Source organism: Dreissena polymorpha, chromosome 14 (genome assembly GCF_020536995.1).
Source record: "Dreissena polymorpha isolate Duluth1 chromosome 14, UMN_Dpol_1.0, whole genome shotgun sequence".
Taxonomy (NCBI): domain Eukaryota; kingdom Metazoa; phylum Mollusca; class Bivalvia; order Myida; family Dreissenidae; genus Dreissena; species Dreissena polymorpha.
The window spans coordinates 64,018,847-64,036,441 of record NC_068368.1 but is presented as its reverse complement, the minus strand read 5'-3'; the positions used below and the strand labels follow the sequence as shown (position 1 = coordinate 64,036,441).

General features: G+C 34.8%; 1 protein-coding gene across 2 annotated transcripts in view; it reads right to left on the bottom strand.

Moving 5' to 3' along the window:
- LOC127859042 (failed axon connections homolog) overlaps positions 1–17,595 on the bottom strand; it is a 141,423-nt gene that overhangs the window by 83,483 nt on the left and 40,345 nt on the right. The window lies entirely within an intron of this gene.

The following is a 17,595-nucleotide window of genomic DNA, read 5'->3' as shown; positions in this document are numbered from 1 at the left end:
GTAAAACAGCCCCAGGGACATCCTTGGGATACAGCTGCAACAAAATAAAAAGGCAGGTTTAAAGCATTATAGCTACTTTAAAAACTATTCATGTAACTTTTACAACAAACAATTGAGTACGAATACAAAAAAATATCTAGAAAATTGACAATTTAATTCCGATTTTCGATGGTATGGGTTATGTTCCCAAAGTGGTGAAAAAAGCACTCAAATCATATTATGCCAATAATCAATACCCTTAAAAATATAAACTATCGGAAAATAACTCATACTCAGGCGCTTTTTTCAATATTTGGAATTTATTTACATTTTAGATCTTTGATTTAAGTTCAAAGTTTATGTTCTAACATGACATTTGTCTTGACACTCAGTCATTGAAATTGAACGGAATGTTTAATTATGTTTTCACATTTTAGCTAACTTAAATGAAATATACAAAAAGCGATAGCTTTAATACTCATAAATATAATATATATATACGTTGATTTTTTCAGCTACACTGTACAATTTTCTCTCCGGCTGATTTTATGTATCCCCGTTTGACGTCACATCCGGCTAAGGGACACAACTCTAACACTAGTAAATGCGAATAACTGAAAGGGTGTATATGTTAAATCAATGTACATTATTATCATACATTATTATTGGTCTGCTAAATTACCAAGGCTCACAAGTATTTTTTAGTTGTAAGCTTGAACATTTGTGTATAACATACTGTTATATAACACACCAAAAGTGCATTAAATTCAAAAAAATAGGTAAATGAAAAAAAATCTCCAAATAAGGCAATAGAAAATAAATTCCTGGATTCTCATCTCCGACGCCAATCGAAAATCGTTCCGCCCAACGTTTTTTATTTTGAAAAAAATCAAGCCTCAAAATACTGAGGACGAAACGGCTGAATGAGTACGAAAACAGTGAAGTGCGAATCGACAACTCAATGTCTCCGAGACGCTTATTGATTTTTTAACGGCGCACGAGCGTCGTCTGAAATTAAAGTGATCGAGCGAAAACAGTGGTGTTCAACAGAATGTTTCATATTTTGATGTGTAGAAACGGAGTTACCACCGTAAAAGCTTGGTACAGGGTGTCAAAATGTGCAGAAACTTTAACTTCGCGGACCTGTACGATTAGTTCATTTGTGGTTCGTATGATCAAACCCCATCGTTGAAAGTTGACCGCCCGAAAATCGCCTGTGCCTTCGTCAGCCGAAATAAATTAGAATTGACACAGGTGTCACCCGATGTTTTAATCCTGTCATACTGAAATAATAATGTAAAGGGTTCTGTCACAGATTTGTATTTTCTTTAATAGGCTAGATTGAACTTTACCGGTACAGTGAGGTAGTCAGTTCCGAATAACGAAGTTATAAATGTATACTTACTTTAATACAGCGACCGATATTGATTTCAAATATAGGGTATGTGTCAGATAATTTCAACCTCGATCCTGCGCTCATCTTGATTTTCAGTTATGTTACTCGGCTAAATATTGGTAAAGTGTAACCTGTACATTAAGGTTGCGGTTAGCTATGTTTTGGTTTGTCCCAAGCGGAGAGAGTGCCCCGGTCTCACTTCGGTTCGTAACCCTATCCAAAAACAAATCAATCAGGTATCACCACATTTCTGGGAAACATCTTCGGCCGAGAAAAAAGTAAGCGTTCTAATTGACTGCACATTTCTTTACAATAAAAGTAAACTGTCAAAAGCTGAGTGTTCAAGGTTAGATTGCATAGACTTACAATGTCGAAGACTTTGGTTTTCTCTTCATAATGAACGCTACAAATATTTCGAAATTCATAATCCGATGTCAAACAGAGCTGCATCCGCGCGCGCAAAGACTGCGATCTGTCTGAGAAAGCTAACAGACAGTGATAGTGCTGAGACACTTACTCAAAACGACGTGTGTAGCCTACAAGGGCTGTGAAGACGAAGAACATAGAACATAGATTCGATTGTCAATTTTTCATAGAACGTTTTTGGAGAAGTACACAGAAATCCAGTTAGATTTATACCTCTCAATAGGAATCAGTACATGATAACTATCAGAACTAACCCCACCAGCCATATATAGAAACAGAAGCGAGGTTACCGGCCTGTGCGCGCATTTCAATAAGCGAGCGGAGTGACAGCAATGTAATTATGGGTAATGAGGCATTTACGTTCCTTTTTAAAATGGCGAGTGGCTTACCTTGTCAATATATATATACATAGTCAAACTATCTTTTTTAAGAAGACGTTTCGTCGGAAGATTTTTATTGATTTAGTATGTGTATGCATTATAATCATAAGGCTCATAAAAATCACGGCTGCAGCTGCATTTAAAAAAAATCACAACGGAAAGTCGAATGATTGAGTCGTTGCCATCGAGCGCCCGTGGTTTTGGAAAAAGAACAAATAGAAATGAAAAAAAAAAGTAAGCTAAATTTTGCAGTTACAGTGCCAAATAATACTTTGTTATATAGAACAAAAACCTTATAAGTCGCTATAATGTCAGCTAAAAACATGTATTTGTAAGGCAATAAGGATGACACTATAGTCTTTATTTTATGAAATGCCAAGAACAAAAGTTTATTTGTAGTGTAAGGCCACAAGTCCAAAATATCTACAAACCATGTATATTCAACATACTTTCATATTCGACAATCCGCAGACAAAATTCTTGTCCATCAATTAGAGAAATATTTCTCTACACTTGTCAACATTTAACAAGCATGTTTCCATTCATGGTTCCTGGTAATAAGAAGTTGTGCATTTTCACTTGTGTGGGTGACATTCTAATAAGCCCATCCATTTCCTTGTTAATTCCTCTGTCCGTCCATACCTTTTTAATAAAAAATGACATGTTTCTATTAACATCGATAATGCATCCTACAAAGCTTTGATACTTGCATACGTCATGTAGATGTCAGACTTCCCGAAACTCAACAGCCTTCTGTCAGACATTTGGTCTGACTGGCCAGAGTCTTTTGTCAGTCCTAAGGTTAGTGTGTCAGACCAAAGAAAATTCTTTTAATAAATAAAATCTTGATAAAAAATAAAATAGAAATACAGAAATATTGTGAACAATGTTTTATTCCAGACATACCTTGCATGTCATTTTACCAGTAAATGGAATAAACGACAATCATGGTCTGTCTGTCTTTCATAACTCCGCAAATTTACAAGCAGGACGCTTTCCTCCTAACGGGCGTTTTGGGATTTTCAGGCTTTAAGATATACAAATATTTCCTCATTATGGATACAATTTTTGAAAGAAGGAAAAAAAAAATCAACTGGTTGTAAAAATTGCCATCAATCTGTGCGTGTTCGTTGATAACTAAATCCTAGCTGTTTTGTTTTCTATAAAAAGTCGCAAATTCAACTCTGTTGAATCGATGAATGTCATTTGTACCGAGCCTGTCTTGATGCATATACCTATCGAGTCGTTGCGAAGAAGCAGAGAACCACTGATATATGTAGACTTCCATAAGAAAATTCTGCATCAAACACAGGGGGAAAAACCTGATGGACCAATCAAAAGAGCAAGGCTTAACTAATCAGCGAGGTATATCGTATTTCACGTTCAGGAATGTGTGGGTCCAACGATCTATAATATTTTGAATTTCATGGGAAAAAAACTGAAAATATTTGATATGATATTTCAGGCTGACGAGTTTAGAATTTTGATCGGCCCTTAAATGTAATGTCGGACATGTCTGTAGGTCCGACAGAGTTTCGGAAAGTCTGATATGTTGTATTTAAATACTATCCAATGACATATACCCACATCACACTTTCCTCATTTTGACCTTGACATTGACCTAGAGCCTATGGCCCAGAATAACTACATATCTTGTATATTGAACTTACATTAATATTGGCCCAAACTTGTCTAACTATTTTACAGAGTGCTCACCTTCAGTTTTCAACGCCCAACATTCATCCTCCCAGGCATTGTTTCTCATGATACACCCACATCATGACCCACACCACATTTTGACCTTGACATTGACCTTTTTATTTTAATACTATTACCAATTGAGAAGGTCCGAATACTGGTAGACTTAAAATGACGCATTATTCATATGGAACACTGAATAAATACAGACAAGGCTTCCACTAAGTGCATTTTTTAAATAATAAATTCTTTTCATAAAACATTGCTAGTTAGTCTCTTGTGGATGAATAATCATCATTTTGCTAGCAAGCTCTAATTTACATTCAGAAGTCAGATCCTGCATAGGCCCTTTAACCCATTTTAATGGCAGAAGCATAAATTAATTGAAGTCTGTATTGTGAACTACTTCCACATTTTATCAAGCGATTGGATTGAAGCTTGTAATGAAACATCACCATGAAGCGTAGATGTGCAAGACACATGTTTCACGAGCAGTGATCCACATGTTCCTGAGTTATACGCCCCTGAAGTAAGCCATGGGAATGTCTGTTATGCCTGTGACAAAGAGGGTATTTTTGGTAACTTTTTTTACTCCAAACATTCTGCTTAATCTTTTTAATGTCAAACTAACCTAGTTGATATCGTGTCTACACAGAGATCATATAAGGTCTCAGATTTGACCCATTCTGTGGAAGCTTCCTCAAGATCTTCCCAAAGACAATAAATACTGCGAACGGTTAAAAGTATCCCAATAAGATATAAGCTTTTCATGCAATTGTGCTCAAAAAAAAAGATTGAAGCTCTAACTAAGACCAGCCTCTCTTTCCTGTTCTGGTTACACACATGGAATTTTAATGAATATCCCAATAAGCCGTAAACATTTGATGCAGTTGATCTGAAATTTAAAGATAAAAACTCAGACAAGCCTCTATACCTTTTTCAGGGGCATACATCTATATTGAGATGTGTAACCCAATTGCAATTTTGAGAACAACATTTACGCTTGGACACAGACCACAGATGACCAGTTGGACCTGACTCGGCACCTAGGTCTGGACCACACCACAACAGTGACACGTATGTGCTGTGTTGTGTATCGCTTCAAATATTAAAAACAAAATGCTGTTAAACCATTATTATTCCTCAGACACTAATTTTGTAGATTTTTGTGGGTATTCTCAACCACAAAATAAAATGTCCAACGAATGTTCAAGTTCAAAGATTATAATCAGACATTATACAAAAAATCAACGAATTAAAGATCAAACGGAAAATGCCATATTTAATAAATACAAGAAATCTCATGTCAATAAGAATAAATTAATCTACAGTATATTCGCTTATTCCTCTGGCCTGCACAAGTGTATTATGATAAATAACAATTTGTATCTTTAAATTTAGTTTCATACAACTTTTATACAAATTACGTATTTTGTTATTTAACACAAATTTAATATCAAGAACACAAATTAATATAATTATATAAAATAACAATCTATTATATTGTATATAAATAACATTAACTTCTTCAAACACATTCACGTTGTTCAAATATTTAGCAAAACCCGTTTGTAGCGTGGATGTTTATCATATAGAATACCCGATATATCAAATTCAATTTAGCCAAATTATGCTTCTCTCCAGCAGCAATAAAATGGAGAGAAATTGAGTACTTAACCCTATACTGCTCAGCTATGCATTTTGACGCATTTGTTGTCCCTTAAAAAAATCAAAGACCTTTCTTACTAGATTCAAGTTTTAAAGTCTTCATATGCAACCCTAAGATATTAATGAGCAGCAAACAGCAAAAAAACTGAACAACCTGCGAGTAAGCCGCAGAATGTTCTGGTTTTATGCTGGCTGCATATAGCCATTGCCCCTTTGATTGTGAGTTTATAACACACATTTTGAAAATTGAAACAGCAGAAGTGTGGAGTGTTAACGGATTGGATTACCCACCTCAGTTGATGGGAACACTTTGGCCGCTGCTCTGGCATTCATTTCCTGAAATGACAATAGTTGTATACAATTATATAAGATACATAATATAATAATATACAATATGTACGTAGGCAATTAATTATATTTGTTAGAAGATTATAACAGTTTGCACAGGCTTATCAGGGACGACACTTTCCGCTTAATCTGGATTTTTACTATGTTGATACTTCCTTATAACGACAAGTACAATAAAAGCGCAAATTGTTTCGAGGTCAGTCCGGTGCTTCCTCGAGTTATCGCAGTTTTACTGCATATACTTCTGGATCTACAACAGCAGCAATAGCATGTATGACTCGCACTTAAGTTCAAAGTTCATTGCCTCCCAATGCAACTAAATTTCACATGAACTACAATGTCGTGTAAAGAAGTATAGACATTCACGCAACGGGTTGCATATTTAAATCGAATCATCACTATGCCTTTATATTGTAACCAATGTCGCCTATTTCATTATGCACAATTTATGTGGAAATGGTGTATGAGACATAGCTGACGTACGTGTTGTGGGGCTATAATGTTGTTGAATAATACACGCCGAATTGCACTTGACGTCTTATGTGAAGTATATGAAGTGAAGTTAGAAGAGTTCTTCGAACACTTTTATTGTTGATGACGGGTTACGGAAATTATCGAACGGGGGCAAGCTTATTTTTTTAAATCTTTACATATTATACCGGGGATCTTCTCCGGTACGGTGTCGGCAGGAGTGTTAAGGGTAGGTACACATCCGTCTTCCATCGACGGGTTGATCTTCCGGATATCGTTGTCGTCAAAATCCGATAATAATAGGGAAAACGGTCAAATATCATGCATAGTTTCTATAAATGCATGCATGAATGTTGCTTGTTGACTACTCGTATCGCATTTAAAGTCGTTAATTGTGTCGGACATTTTGTTTCGTGATAATTTATATGCCATTTGTAATTTTTAATCAGTTAGATCAGGAGATTCAATTTTATAAATAATCTCTCTGCAATATTCTTGCTTTATATGTTTTGAATTTCATCAATAGAAGAAAACACTATATACAAGTAAGTTCTTTATGCAAAAACTCGTTATAGCTTACACGCAAACAAATAATTTTGATATATACTGAGGAAAAACATATTTTAAGCATTATTTTTAAATCAGTGTGGCTTCTTTTTACCTTGACATTATACGTATCGTATATTTGTACACGTGTGCATTTTGCATTTAAATATTAAGGTAGTTATGAAACAAAATGTGTTCGCATATGAGAATAAATTATGTGGATTACTTTTCTCCCTGCAATATGATGCGCACAGAGATAAAGTTTGAACCGGAATGTATGTGTGCACTTCCTTGTAACAAATTGAAGAATTATGAGTTTGAATGCACATTCTTATCGATTCTGATAAAAATCGTGCCTCAACTGAACAAAGTCCAAAAATAAATCATACATATGTGATGTAGATACAAACAAGCAAAACACGAATGAGATGCAAGAACTGTATTAGACATATAGAATCGAGATCAAATACAGAGGTCAGCCTTAATCATACTCATGTACATGCAAATCAGGATGTAAAGGTGCATGCAATCAACAGTGCAATTTAGGCCAGCATTTTTTTTACGGGATATTTTTCAAAAAAATTGAGTCAGGGGGATAAATAAAAATAAAAATAAAATCATGAAAAGTGAGCAGTCTACCAAAAGAATAAAAAAAAAAAAATCTAAACTGATAATTTTTTTATTTTTGAAAAATTAAAATTAAGCCAATTTAACCTTATGTATACTTGCATTAACCTTTAAGTGTTTTATATATCGTATTAGACTGTTGTAGAAGCTTTTATAATAATAGTAAACATATTTTTATATATATTTATATGTAAAAGCACCATTCGCATGTATTATACTATATTGCTTCAATAGAGACCATTAACCACGCCAGGTGTGTAGTGTATATTAGTGATCGCTAAACTTTTGTTGAGTGTTAATCATATGCATGTTTATATCAAATATAGCATGCATTTGACTTAAATAAAAATGAATTAAAAACTTTTTAAATTGTTTACTAGCTTTAAATAACAACCAACTTTGTAACTTTCATCCGTGGGTGGAATATGCACACTAAAAATACTATTTAATATACAACAGACTTGCTTTATATCATGATAATTTGTATCAATCATGAGAAAAAATGAACCATATAACAGGAAATTGGACCTTAGGGCGATTGCGACCATTTTGGCTCTAAAAGAGCAGTCTGATCAGGATCCAAACTGTTCAACATAATTGTCATTCAGTCAGTACTTCTAAAGATGTTCAGCGAACACTTTGGAGCCTGATCAGACTGCGCTTGAATTGATCTTGATCCAAACTTTGTGTAGTGAAAGTTCTAGTACACAAAATGAGAATATTTTATTTAAGAAACCGTGAGTTATAGACTTATAAAAACATGTGCTGCATTTCATTTTATATTCAGAGAGAGTTATAGTGTTTATATATCTAAAGTGAACACAAGAGGCATGACTACACTATTTGGTGTGTAACATCGTTATGAGGTTCTCTTTGAAGTTTGTTCAAATCATGCAGAAAATTTGCCCTCCCTAGGGGTTACTGTTTTGCTTATAAATATAAATAATATCATCAATCTCTGAAACCGCAAGGCCTTTTGGTTTGTTGCGTTGCTTGCCAATCATATAGTGGCTCTTTGCTAAGTTTCCTGAAAGCATGTCTCCGTGGTCAAAACTGTTTGCGCTTCAGGGGTCAACTGATTTATATAGATTAATGTCTTTGATAATCCCTAAGAACACAGACACTGCAAGGGTCAGGGGTTCAATATTTGGTGTGTAACATGTTAGTGTTTTCTTCTTCTAGGTGTGATCAAATCATACATTTGGAGTTAAAAATAACCCTTCCTTGTTTCACATGCTTGATATTTACTTATATAAGAGTTAAACAATATTATTCTCTCAAAACGCATGGATTAGGTGATAATTATTTTGTATGTGACATTGTTTGGCGGTAATCTTCGTAGGTTTTGTATCATGTCCATTGGCTCCACATTACCCCCAACAAAATATTGAGGTAAAAGACACAATATACTTAGAAACCTATATTTATTTTATTTAACATTTTTTAAGTGAAAGCCGTATAAAGAATTAAATATCACATGTAGCAAGGATTTAAATTGTTCTAGTAGAATTACTCTGCTGACTGTATATAACTTACTCGCAAGGTTAATTATATATAGAACACAACTTTTGAACTATGTTATTGTATATTTTAAAATAGTATTTTATTTTAAAAATTTCGTAAAAGGCTCACAGTATTGTCAAAATAAAATGGTGTTAAGTTTTGCACATATTATTTTGTTCCTCACTTATTCACAGTTTAAGTTCAAATGAAAATTTCTATGGAATGTGTTGTCTGTATTATTTTAAGGAGAAACAGCAATAACATGTTTTGGATATATAATAAACAGAGAGAGCTATATAAATGTGAAGATAATAATAACTCTTGGAACAAATACATAGAGCCGATTGAGCACCAGGGCCCTTGCTACACTTTGGGGAATTGGGGCCAGGGCCCTTAGAGGGGGGAATTTCACGTCGTTTTCGGCGAAAAGTGGAATTTTACAAGATCTTTTCACCAATCATTCAACACTTTATATTGCTCTATTTTAATGTAATTTACATAAATATACATTTAATCAGAGGCTTATAACAAGATACCATCTGGCAACATAGGTATAAAAGTAAAGTGTTTGGGAGGGGGGAATTTTTAGGTGAAATAGGGGAAAAAAGTATACTATTCTCAGGTGGAAATGGGGCCGAATTTCGGCCCCAAAAACGGCCAAACGAGGGCCCTGAGCACATTTATCAACAGAGCCTGAGGTGTGATAAATTTATTTGCATTCCTTGCAGTACAAATCTTCCAGTATGAAAACATTATTTACAGTTGAAAGAACATCATATTTCGGCTAAATGATAACTCATTTTTGAAAAATAATGTCAAAGAAATATATAAAAAAAACTTTCTTGTGTCTCTGACGGACATACGAACATTGGGACCCAATGTTATTTTCTTCAGAAGCTGTCTTGCATACTTTTTTTTCTGAATAAAGAATATATATGGGTGGGTGGGGAATGGGATTATTTATGCAAGTACCTGTGGTTCAGTCCTCATGTTCATTATAAAGAAACGTAAAGTAGTACTTCTTGGACATTTTCGGGATGTTGATTTTTATCTATAAAAATATTACAGGATATGCATTTTAATAAATACGCATATTTATTAAAACTACCCAAAACTTTTTAACACATCGAAAGTTATCGATGGTGACACCTCTGCATCATCGGCAAAAACTCATTATTATTTTGAATTTCGTATCACATACTATGGGCATGATGTCAACAATGGTGTTCTGAAAATTATCTTTCTAATTGAAATTGTTTCTGCTTCGTTTTTAATTAATTTGATTTTCAAATATGCTACATGTGTCTCGTTGATGTTAATGTCCGCCATTTCGGAAATGCAATATGAAAATCATTTGTTAAATACTCACCGATTGGCTAATAGCGTGTGGTATTGGCTGCAATAGCCAATGAAAATCGCTGACGCTTTACAAGTCGAATTGGCACAACGAAACAACCCGTATTATAAACAAATTTTAAACAACACTTTCGGCAATCTGTGCAATTGTTTTTTTTTCTACTTTGGATAAAATACTAGGTCGGCGGGTGAAATGTAAATAAAAAAAACGAAAGTGACTTTTATTTTTATTTGTATTTGTCGAAAAATAGGGTCGGTCGCTCCCGTAAAACAGATAATAAAAAAATGCTGGCCTTACGAGCATACACACATTGGGATGGCAAGTTGATAATAATTTATACAGATGATTTAAGGGCGAATATTTTTTAAGGAGGTATGTACCATTATTATTTGAATACAATTGTTCAAATAAATAAAATAAGAACTTAAATGAATTATTATAGACAAACGACACTATCCTTAAAGGACTCTTTTCGCAGAATTTCGTATTTAAAAAATGTCATGGAATATTCAACCTAACAAATACACAATGTTTAACCGTCTAACATAATGTGAATAGTAACAAAATGAAGTTTACACTATTGCATTCGAACCCATGACCTCTGAAAGCAAATGCCTATCCCTTATAATTGCGATGTGCGTATGTGTTTAAAAGTGTATGAGGTCTTTCAGCGCTTGAGACTCCATTATGTGAGGACCCGGAGTGTTTCTCAGCACTCCTTCCTTAATTAATTTACCAGACTCAATAATGTTCTAATTATATTTTAAATAAGCTGCAATTTACAGCTAACTGGTTTTTACTTAAAGATATTTAATGTCGGCGTGGTCTTGGCTGTGTGGGGAAAAGTAAGTACCCGTAGGAAATCCATTCTGGCCGTTATAATGAGCTCCAACCATGCTCATATGCGCTGGGACATGGATTCAACCCGGGTCGCCTTGGTGAGAAGCGCTTGTACCAACAACTGCACTGTCAGAACTTCTCTGTTACCTCTGCGCCACGCAGGCTTAAATATATGAGCCGTGCTCTGTACAAAGGGGGTTTAATGCATGTGCGTAATGTGTCGTCCCTGATTAGCCTTTGCGCATAAACTTTAAATTTAGCTAAGAAGAGACTTTCTTTAAACGAAAAATATCATACACGCGGAAAGTGTCGTCCCTGATAAGCCAATGCGGACTGCACATGCCAATCTGGGACACACTTTGCGCACATGCATTTAAACTCCTTTTCACAAATCACTGCCCATATATTGGTGAAACATAAACTATTGTTGTACTAATATTTTCCAAAAAATCGGGGAAAAACGTTTGAAACGCAATATTATTCGACCGTTTGCGTATATTGATAGTCTATTAATTAACCATTATATCTGACATTTGTCTTGGTAAGGGGTGTAATTTCGCTTGTTTAAAAATAACGTCTACATAGTTTTTTGAAATTGTGACAATTATTATGAAAATCATAATTTTAACAAACTGTGAACAAGTTCCTTCGATATCAGTTGTTGCAACGTTTCAAATGATCATTTACATCGAAAAGTCGGAACAAACTATATAATATATCGACAAGAAGAAGTGTATTTTACTGAAATATGAATTATTTATGCATTATATGTTAAATGTTAAACAATAATTAAGCCCTCCCGCATCTGTGTTAATAAATATTCTTTAATTCAATTTTGAATGAAGTGATCACACTACTTTTAGTCAAGAAACAATAAAAATAACAAAAGTAAACAAACATTTAGCTAATAGCAATTCATTTAAATCAAACACATTAAACAAAATAAAACAATATTTCAACCTACATAAACGTTTTTCAAAAAGCAATATTAATGCAAATACGTTTCTTACCTTCCATTTTGTTAAGTAAAATAAGACATAAATCCTTGAAATACGCATGCAAAATATTTAATTTCCTTTTTGTGTTTATCGACTGTAATTATCTACGTAAATAATCAAACACTTTAAAATTGTCATTTTATCGTTTTGAAATCACACAGCATCGCATGTAATGGCATGGTTGCTAACACTAAACCACCCGTTAAATATTATTACGGAAAACCATTAGGCCATCGTGGTTACAAATTAAAATACAGAGGGCGACAATGCGATAGTGCGATAGTACAATGGCGGCAATGCGATTGTACGATGGCTACAACGCGATAGTACGATGTCGACAATGCGATAGTATGATGGCGACAATACGATAGTACGATGACGACACTGCGACCATACGATGGTGACAGTGCGATAGTACAATTGCGACAATGCAACAATGCGATAGTGCGATAATACGATGACGGCAGTGCGACAACACGATGGCGACCATGCGACAGTACGATGGCGACAATGCGACAATGTGATAAAAATGACGACAGTGCGACAATACGATGACGACAGTGCGATAGTACGATGGCGACAATGCGATGATACGATGACGACAGTACGACAACGCGATAGAACGATGGCGATAATGCGATAGTACGATTGCGACAATGCGATGCTTTAATGGCGACAGTACGATATGAATTTTGCTTTGTCACCATCGTACATCGCGTTGTCGCATTATCGCCATAGTACCATCTCATTGTCGCCATCGCACTATCGCGTTATCGCATTGTTGCCATCGTACCACGTACAAGAACATGGTAAATTCAAGTTCAACCTTGTTTGGGTTGTACATGTCATTGTATTTTTCGGAAACAGAAAATAATGCAAATTACCATCTTGCATCCTGATAATAGATAAACACTGAATAGAGCCGTCTGGTGCACAAGTATGTTGTTATGTTTAGCCCTAAGAGCAAACACAACATGTTTTTGTATTTGCATCAAAGAAATGTTATAAGTAAACGTTGCGTGCAAACTTTGCAAAGTATGTTTAATTTCCCTGCGACACTTAGATAATATGCTTCTGACATGTTATATCCGCGATAATGGTCCGCCTTGTCGATATAACAAATGGGTACATGTACATTAACTTATGCTATATATTGTCCTTGATGACTAGGATATAACATGAAATGATTCATAGTGGTCATACACAGTACTATAAGTATACCACGACCTATCGTGAAGTGAAACAGAAGGACCCAACTTAATTGCTATTTTAAATAGATATATTTAATAAATAAATCTTATAGATGAAGCATTTAATATTTGCGGTCCCGTTCTATAGCCGACAGTGTCCCGAATAAGAAAATATCAAATTTCGTGACAATTATCTGAAAGTCTTGACTCGAAAATCATAATTGTATTACATTACCTAAAATGTTTCGCTTGCGTCCCGACATGGTCCCGACAGAATACTGAGGGTGTTCCGACTCTTTCGATTGCGATCCGACAGTCGACCTACAGTTCTATGCCATTATCGCGGACTACTGTATATATTTTGCTGTATAAGATTACAAGAAGCTTTTGTTACAACCGTTTATATCCACACTTAAATGAAGTATAGTTAATTTACTACCAAAAATATGTTCCATTGATTATATCAAGAACTATATTTACGGTTGAAAGCCTTAAATTTTACAAAATACAAGTCAATACTTATTAGAACAGGAACACTAACAAGCTAGCTGAGTAGTCTGCGGGCTAAATATGCTGTCGTTTTGAGTTAAACACATTCGTTCACAATATAGTTGTAAATAAATTGTATAGTTATAGTAACTCTAGCTAATAAATCTAAGTCCTCGCAGTGGTCAACAATAACAAATGACACGTTTCGTACTTTACGTTCCGTCGTGATTTCTTTTTGGTATCCTTCAAAACATTTAAATCGAGATAATTGACCTTCATTCGAAAACTGTCACTGAGTTTTCCAGTTTGTATCATACATACATATTGCTTCCTATTGGTCTTGTGTGTAGGTGCATGCGCCAAATTCAACCTCAGGACGGTTTTTCGAGCCCTTGAAAGGTCGTAGACAAGATTTCTGTAAGGTTAATGTGGGGTTCATCTTTATATCTGAAAAAAAAGTCATTTGGTTAAATGTCACCATTGAAGTTATATTCAACGGTAGAGTTATTGACAACATGATCGTATTAGACACTTTCCAAACTGCACTAGACTTTGTGATATGCATAGCTCGGAGATAACAACGCTGGCCTATTCTGTATACCGATAGAACCGATAGAAAATAGAGATCAAAAGCTTACACAGTCTTGAAAAACCTAAGGTGGAAATAATCTTAACAGAAAAATCCGAGGTGTCCTCAGCTACTGGGGTTAGGTTACAGAATCTGCAAGTTTAATTGGTGCGACAGGTCTGAAATACAGTATTTATAATTTGAATAACAGCGTCAATTGGTTTTCCATTCGATTAAGTAGTTAACCATACGTAATCGCACTGTTTTCTCAAAGCATTTTGGCTGCACAATTGCAACTGCATATTTACCTCATCAGGTACTGATAATCGTACCATGAACGCGGTGTGGCCACATCAAATTATCAATACAGAGTATATAACCACATTTCCTTTACAGGGATTGTTCGGAGGTGAAATACAGAGCGATTCAACTAAGTGAATTATTATCCTTGCTTATGAGAATCTTAATCAATAAAAGGAAACTATTTGTCTTTCGGATATTCTGTGCCTGATTAAATTGTTCCTTCATTAGACGAAAGAAAACAAAACAAGCATATCATCCCAAAAAATATTTTGAGTTTGAAGATGTGCTGTCAATGTCAGTGCTTTTTATGCTTGGTAAATATGAGATCAGTTTCGGAGTGAATAATATACACTATGAACCGTGCTAATGGTTATAAATAATAAAAGGATCAAATTTGGTTTTGATAAATGGCATCTTATGTGTCGTTGATAACGAAGAGTATAAACATTGACATTTCAATAACCGATACGTTCTTTCACAAATTAATTGCGTGTGTGTCTGGTTGAGCCAATAACTAATGCCGTATTGCATGCGTGCAAAACTGTCTATCATTAAATAATGTATGTTCGCTTCTCGTAAAGAATTAGTAAAAAAACGAGAATTAAATAAATGATCAAACGGTAAAAGTCTTCATGTTTTTTTTCACAAACCGTTAATGAAATATTTAAAATAAAAAAAATAAAAACCTGAATTAATTGGGTCGCTCAATTCTGAAGTTCGTATTTCTGTCATACATCTTATAATCGCTTTGAACAATTTACAAGCGCTTGGCATACTCCCATCGTTGAACGGAGTATTGTGTTATACGTAGTTAATAGGGGAAGGTGGATACTATAATGGCAGTGGACCTATCTGTCCGTGCTTATTACTGTGTGTTTGTCTGTCTGTCTTTAGACACAAACTCGGCTCAGGCGTTCCCCTTAACTATTTAATGTCCAACAGTGAAGCTATTTGGGTTTTGATTCGTGTGATATGAAGTTGTTCCTTACAAACTACAAACGTTATACCTCTTTCATACTTAAACATTATACAAATTTATGAAATTTAAAATGACGTGGTTCACATTGTGTATTTTCGGTATATAACATCGCGTCAAAGTCCTTAATATATTATGTGATTGTTTTAAACACTCTCATAATTAGAAAGGTATTCACAAGTCAGTCAGTAAAAGAGAAAAAAAACACATATTAACAGTAATACGAAGTACACAAAAAACACTTTGAAAGTTCGCTTGTTTTTACTAACGCAGTATATCAAAACGAGTGTTACGACTTAAGTGTTGCAATTCGTAAACTTTTATTGCTTAATATGTGATCATCAATCTTGATGAAGTATGTTATAAAGCATGAGTTCGTTTCGTTTTATTGCTGTAAAACGATAATGTATTACTTAAAGCCGTATATACCCGTAAATATGAAAATAGGTACAAACAAAATTTCTTTTTAGTTGTACTGCTATGTCTTATTATATCTTGATCCCAATGAACTATCGCTAATTTAGGCTACAAAAACTAGTTATATCATCACTATGAATTATTGTGAAATTTTTGACAAAATATGTTTTGTCAAGGGACAAAATTGGAACCCTGATAAGAAGTGTGATTGGATTATGATAAACAAATCACACCTATTCACTGCACATTAATCTTTCATTTGCGAAAGATTACATTTCCGCTGGACGTTGGGTGTCATACATTATAGTCAATTTAAATTATATGTCAATGGCTTTTCATAAAATAAGGACGTCCAACACAGTTTTGTTCAAAAAGAACAAAAGAATTATCCTTATATAAAATATAAACACTCCGAAACAAACATGATGCGTTAAAGACACGAAGCTCTTAAAAATAAGCACATGTATGGTACCATTTTCGTGCAATTATTTTTTGATAACGGATAACGAAAACTGCTTTGAAAAGTCTTATATGTAGACGACGTGTCGATCGGACTGTTCAACAAAGCACGATTATAGACATTTAAGCATATTTATGTCCCCTTTTGTTTTCGCAATAAACATTTGTAAGTAATGCGTCAGATACCTGTTAGAAATAACGCTTAAATGCGTTTTGCGTGCTGTGTGTTGCATTAAAAGTGATCTGGACATTATTAACACCAGATAAAGCTTTAGTTTAATTCCTTTCACGACATAACGTGTTTCACGTATAAAATAAAATCAGTCCATGGATACTTATCCAGGTAGTGTTGGATATTTAAAAACATGTAGGCCTTTTGTCTCAGCTGAACTTCAGTCATGAAAGGGTTAAGAACCCCGATCATGCAGGCTGGCGATTGGTTCAAATTGACTAAAGTTGACGCCATCTGTAACGGATTTTTTTCTTTGAATTGCTGCGTTGGTTCAACTACAAAGTCCGCCTGTTTGTCATCATCATCAGTCTCAAACCGCTCAACGAACACCTTTACCACAGATTCAGCTTGAGCTGGCACCGTCATGTCACTCGCTACGACTACTTGCCTTGTCCTACCTGGCCTACCGACCTGGAAAACTGGTATTTCGCTCCCATCTAACACAATCTTGTTCTCGCTTAACAAGATGTCTGCTGGCCTATCCTGTTTCCCTCTCAGAATATCATAACCTAGCAAGGCATCGTCTTCTATTTCCGCTACTATTACCTCTTCAGTCATCGTCACTGGACCACACTTCAACTTCAATCTCGCCTGACCTGCATCTCTAATGGGAGCACCCCCGCTCCAATTAGACAGGCTGACTTTAAAAGCATCGGTCGACTCTCGGGACGCAATTGTTCAAACACTCTTTTTGATACAATTGCCCTTGTCGCCCCAGTATTTG